Source organism: Theobroma cacao, chromosome 5, assembly GCF_000208745.1.
Source record: "Theobroma cacao cultivar B97-61/B2 chromosome 5, Criollo_cocoa_genome_V2, whole genome shotgun sequence".
NCBI classification, from domain to species: domain Eukaryota; kingdom Viridiplantae; phylum Streptophyta; class Magnoliopsida; order Malvales; family Malvaceae; genus Theobroma; species Theobroma cacao.
The window spans coordinates 18,357,809-18,364,536 of NC_030854.1; the positions used below are offsets into that span (position 1 = coordinate 18,357,809).

General features: G+C 34.9%; 1 long non-coding RNA gene across 1 annotated transcript; it reads right to left on the minus strand.

Annotated features, from left to right (window-relative positions):
• LOC108662187 lies at positions 2,872-5,662 on the minus strand. The gene is made up of 3 exons (XR_001927989.1): positions 5,609-5,662; positions 3,842-3,911; positions 2,872-2,979 (listed from the first exon to the last, which is right to left on the minus strand). It is a non-coding gene; the product is annotated as an uncharacterized LOC108662187 (long non-coding RNA).

A 6,728-nucleotide genomic window follows, 5' to 3' on the forward strand; every position in this document is an offset into this window, starting at 1 on the left:
AATTTTAATTTTTCTTAAACCCGAGTATTTTTAGACCATTGTGGACTTGGCCTAAGTGTCAAAAGAGTAAAAAGATTGCACAAAGAATTGGAGAAGAATAAGCTAACTTGCTAAGGGCATTTTCATAATTTAATTAGAGTTGGATAAACTTGAGCTATAAATATCATCTTCTAGTAGCTTCTTCTAACATTTTCCAGCAGCTTCTTCTTCTTCTTCCTTTTTCCCTTTCACGTTTCTTCATCCTCCATGGGAGTTCTCTTCAAGCTTCCATAACTCTCTCAAGCTAGCTCCACTTTTCATGCTTTTGTGCACCCTTTCATAGAACCTTTGTGCTCTTTCACTCTCTCACTTTAAAACCCTTGAAGAAAAAAATCTTACTTCCATACTTTCTCTCACTAGCTAGGTGTTTAGAGAGAGAAAAAGGGAGCTTCCATAATAGCTTGAAATTTTTGGAAAAAGATTCAACTACAAAGCTACTAAGGTGAGTAGGGAATTAGAATTTGATATTTAAGTGTTGAGAATAGCTAGTGATGAGACTAGGGAATGTTTGGTAGTTGAGGTTGTTTATTCATTTTAAAGTGATTAGGATGGTGCAAATAATAGCCATTTAATAGTAGTTGGAAACTAGTTAGGAATGACTAGTAGAACCCAATTTAGAAAATAGCTTTGGAATAGTAATAATGCCAAGTTGGGTTGATGGTGTTGTTGTTGTGTGTGATAGGTTCCAACGAAACCCTACACCTCCATTCAGAACATTAGTCGAAGCTAGAACCCACCAAAGCATCGATAAAGACTGGTGAGTGAACTTGCATTTCAAAATTTCTTTGGGAAATGTAATGTATTTGAATAAACATTTGAATGATTTTATCCAACTTTTCTTTAAAAATGTGTGCCAGGGAACAAGCCCTTGATAAAATGTTTTGATACTGTGAAAAATGTGAAATGTGTAAAAGGATGAATCCATGTGCTTCTATATTATGTTGGTATGTATATATATGAATATATGTTTTGTATTGATGAATAATGTTGTGTGATGATGTTGAAGTGTGCGAGTAGAGAGTGCACACATGATGATTATAGAGTGTGCGAGTAGATAGTGCACACATGATGATGTTGAAGTGTGCGAGTACGGAGTGCACACATGATGATGATATTGAATTGAGTTGAGTGTGGTAGGATGATATGCATGATGATGTATGTATATATATATATATGTGTGTGTGTGTGTGTGTGTGTGTGTGTGTGTGTGTGTTATAGAAAGTTTATGAAAATAATTGTGATTGTGTTGTGTTGGCATTGTTAATTGCTCCCAAATTGCTTTCCATTTTAACAAAAAATGGCTTTTGATGTAACAAGACCCATTCACTTAAAATGCTCTGTTTCTTGCTGTAGTGAGAAACTCTCAGGTTTTGGGGGTCACACTAGCTTGATTCTCGCTGGAGCGAGAAACTCTCAGGTTCTGGTGCAGTGCGTTCACTTCGATGAAGATTTTGGCCACCTTCCCTTCTGAACTGGGAAAAGTGGTAAACATAAAAGTTGTAGCCCTACCTCTTAGAATTCTAATGGTCCAAAAATCAGGTCAATTGGACTTCTTTAATAGGATATATGCTAGAAAAATGGAAACACATGCAAACTAATACTATTTCTCGCTGCAGCGAGAAACTTGCTGCCATGCTACCTTGCTTGATTTTGACATATTTTTCACCCATTTAACTTAATGGATTGATCATGGGTTTTTGCAACACTATGAGGTTATTAATCAAAGTTTGAAAGGAGAGGTTTTTAGTAAGAAATTAAATCAATTGTATTGTTTTTGAAACAAGTGCATCATGATTTCCAAATTCTTCCAATCGATTGCTTGTTCCCTTCGTATGTTCACTCACTGAGTTTATACTCACCTTTTTCAAATTCAAGTTTTCAGATCAAGAGGAAGCCGATAACTAGGTCGAGGTGTTCTTGTAGATTCGTATCCTTGGTAGGTATCTTGGCATCTCGTAGCTGCACCTTCACCTTGGTCACTTCGCTGAAAGCCCAAAGTCATTTTTGTTGTAAATACGTACCTGTGATTTAAAGTACTAAGATGTATACCTTAGACCATATATGTACATTTCGATTGGTAAAGCTACCATGAGTGGCAATAGTTAATGTTATTTTGGAATAATATAAATGCAGTTTTGATTGTTATAATTTACTATTAAAGTACTTAAGGGGTTAAGATTATGAGATGTAAATGTAAGAATAGTTGACGAGATGATGAGTATGATTATGTGAATAGGCTTGCTTGGGCTTAGTGGGCTACGTCTATTGGGCCCATGTGCCAGTTATGGCTCGAAAATTGGGTTGTGACACAAGCCTTACTAGAAATATGTCATGACCTGGTACTCTCTTCGAGCCCGTGACAACCACCGCGATGTCCTGATAGACAAACCTTACCCGGAATGTCAACTAAAACCTCGCAAGGCTCTAGCATCAATTTTCCACCCCCCTTGTGAGCAACAGTTACTAAATATCATGTTTTAAAGGAATATAGACGATTTTCAAATCAAGACAATCAAAAAGTAATTTTATAGCACAGGGGTATTTTGCTCATTTTATCCAAAAATTTTGAAACCTGCTAAAAATATAGTATATGAATGAAAAATATACATTTCATATAAAAAAATAAATCTAGGTATCTAAATCATCTTTTTAAAGTGATTTTATAACTAATAGAACTAAATAAAAATATTGGATAAAATGTTCCATTTTTATATAAAACAATATTTATAAAATTCTATGTAAACAATTGCTGTAGCGTAATAACAAAATAAATTCATATACATAATAGCACATAGCGCCAGGGTATACAAAAATATTTTACAATGACATGTAAGCCCCAAAATAACAAAAATAAATGGGACTGTAGACCAACGATTTCTAAGGGTGCAAATCCAAAAACAAACCCTCGACAAAATCGACTGTCTACAGATTGCTCTGAACCTGAAATGGGTGAAAAGAAGGGGTGAGTTTTTATAAACCCAGTGAGTAAGCAAAGTTCATCTATAACATCTAAAACCGAGTAAATGGAGACAATTAAAACATCTCTTCATACTATAATTCATAACATTAAAACTCATTTCAACCATATAAAACAATTACATTTCATAAAAAATAATCAGCAAGGCTTATGACTCTCTTTAAGCTTGGCTCGTGCCAAAAATCGTACTCGATGACACCTTACGTCGAGCATCCAACCGAGTCCGCCAAGGCTGTTAAAATATCATATACACATAAAACATGTTCTTACGTTTAAAAATATAGCCGTTCCTTGGCGTTGGCTGAGTTTCACTCTCACGTGGTGGTTCGACGTGAAGTGAACTCTAAACTACCTTAGGAGATACCCTCCGCACCTCTCCTACTAAGGTAAAAGATGACGGGGTTTACCATGCCTCTCTAATAGGCCGATCCACGAAAACTCGCCCACTGCAGTAAGCTAATCAATTACTCCACCAAATGAATAAAAATTTCGGTAGCATGACATGGCTAATGTGATATTACCCAGCCTGTCAAGGTAAAACAAAATAGTTCATATATTCCACACAGACACAAAACCAGCCATTCATGCCATCACATTGTCATAAGCCATCAATTCAAACCATATATCAAACACGAGTATATAGTCTCCACTTACTCAATTTCCAAAAACAGTATTCAATTTCAAAACAAGTTATAAATCTCATTTCGTTTAACCAACACTTCAATTTTAAAACATAATAATTTATAATTTAAACTCATTATTCTTTAAAACATAAAAACGAGTAAAAACAACTTTAGATAGTTAAGATGAAAGTTTGTTACTCACTATAACGGGAGTACTCCTACTCCTGGTCCTCGGGGTATGATATCCTTACCCTTACAAGAGGGCTCACCACCTATACATAATACATAACAAGTAATTCAATATATTTGTGCCAAACTGTTATAAAACTATTTCAGTCTCTTTATGAATGTATGAAATTGAATGAGAAGTGTTCCAATAATCACTTAAAAATGGTGTTCTACGTAGGTTCAATTGTTGTTGGACTGAAATGGTATTCAACCTAACTCGCACTACACATTGTTTAATTAGCCAAAACATCCAATTCAACTCCAAATAAATTCATTGCACTTTCGGTACTCCAATAAGTCCGTATACCTCATTAGAAATCAATTCTAACTCCATTTACTATAATTTTCTCATTATTGTTCAAGTCGTTTACTAAAGGAACTACACTTTTCGATAACCGTTTTCGATATCCAACATCACGAATCATCAAATACGAGCTAGATAACATGAACTATGACAAAATTCATCTTCAAAATATTCCCTATAGAATTCGGCCAATCAGGGTTTGATAAAGAACATGTTATTTTCTTGCTTGTTTTTCACAACGAATATCACAAACAACTAAAAACGCCTAGATAACATGAGATCTAGCAAAACCCATCCTCAAAACCTTCCCCCCTTGATTTGGCCAACATGCTTCCATCATGAAAACTAGAGTTTCAACCATAGAAAATGAAAAAAAAAGCATGGGTAAGGTAGATCTTAAGCTAAATCGCGAAATCTTACCTCCGATTGCTTCATTTTTCGAAAATCCAATGAATTTTTCTTGGATTTTTCCTCCTTAGGGTTTTTCTATTCTTTCCCCCTTTGTTCTTTGGCTTGGACGACAATGAGAGAGTGAATGGGAGAGTTTATGTTGAGTTTATAAAGGAAATTATAAAATAATAAAAACTTGACACATGTCGCCACTTGATTGATCCATGGTTAAAACTTAACAATTAAGCATTCTCTTACCACCACATATAGTACCTTAATTATCCAAAGTATATAATGATAATAGATGAAATTCATGGGCTTGACAAGTTTCATGGTGGTGTAAAATTTCAAAAATTCCAATTACGTCTTCGTGGACACGTGAAATGATCGTTTTGCCTTTATGCTTGAAATTGAAAATTTTCACTTCTCAAATTCAAATTATGTTCCAACTAGTCAAACTTGGTCAAAAATCTCTTCCAACATTCCAATTTTGCCCTCGGGTGGCAAAATGACCATTTTGCTCCTACGTTATAAAAATTCCCGATTAGACTCCAAATCAATCCTTGAACTCCAAATCACCATATTAAGACATTCTAAGGTTCAATAACTCTTAAATACATCCTAAAATCTCTATTTGGACTAGTTCGAGGCTTTAAACGACTTAATTGTACCACTAGGTACGATACCAACTTTTAAAAATTTTTCGAGGCATCCAAGTATGCAGACATGCTATCAAGTACATGAATGACATGGCAAGTATATTATAGAACTGGGCTTGACAAAATACCCATTAGTTCACTATATACGATCACCATTCTATATTAGTGCTTAAACCATATACTATCGTATCATAACTTGAACTATAATTATAATAATCAATTCAATCTTTAAAACATATAATCATAAGTATATACAATGAAGTCTAAAATCTCCAATTTAATACTTATACTAAGTCCACTATCCATTTACAATTAAATAAATAAAATGCTACGACTCGACCTCTAGTAGTAGAGTGACTTGGAATGAAATGTTATGAGGTGCCTTTACCTATTTGCGATGAAGCATAAGTGTCGATGATTGCACCCTAGGTTGATCATTATCTGCAAAAAGGAAATAAGGGGGTGAGTCTCACAGACTCAATGATCATCGGCTCCGTGAGCAGAGAGTAGATAGGAAATAAGCGATAAGCAGATCATTTGAATGATAAAACTAGAACATAAAATGCTAATCCTAAAAAACCAAATCACAATAAGGATATTTGTGCCTTGTAAAAATAATATCGCAAAATCATAATTCCATGCTTTCTTTGGCAGAACAGTGCCGCAAATAAGTGTAGCAAAAAAAGTTTCAATCACCGGAAACATCATTTACCATCAAAATATAAAATACAGTATAAAGGTATGCACGCTCCCAAATGTGTGGCATGTAAAGAAATCAAATGTACAGCCACCTAAATCAACTCATGTTTGTCAATGAAGCACTGAAAGCTTTTATTTAAACAATGGGAGCTGTAGAGAAAATCTTAACTCTCCACCATGCAAAAGAGTATGCGTTAAAAACTCACAAGGCTTTCCAGTAGGAAAGTAGAATATCAAAATGTGGACCCGCTTCCACATAATAACAATCCATGAGTCTCACTCCACCAAATTCCCATAGCCATGGCAGTCTCCACGATGTTGGTCGACATTAGAGAATCAAGCGGTCATAACCGCATATATCACCAGTGGCCTAGCCACGTATATATATCATAAGCCGTGGCCTCAGCCATGCCTATCCGCCCGTCGACGACCCAAAGGTTCTCTAGCTAGAGATCACTCGTGCACAAGGATCACACTTAACCTAAATGACAGTCGACCTACTCTAAACGCACTTGGTTTGTTAAAACCATTTTCAAAAAAAAAAAAAATCAAATCAAGGTTTCCAAGTCTTTTGTTTAAAACAATTTGAAAACAAGGTTCAATAACCTTTCGAATTTCTTTTCACGTAAAAGGGCATGGTATATTCTCTTATGCAAAGATCAGAATAAAATTGGGTCTTGAAAATTTTGCATATAAGTCATTCAACAAATGCATTTAACTATGCATATCACACAAAAATACAAGGTACAATTTGTTTAATGTAAAACAATATAAAAGGCTTGTTTCCCGGTTCTTAAAACACTTTACAT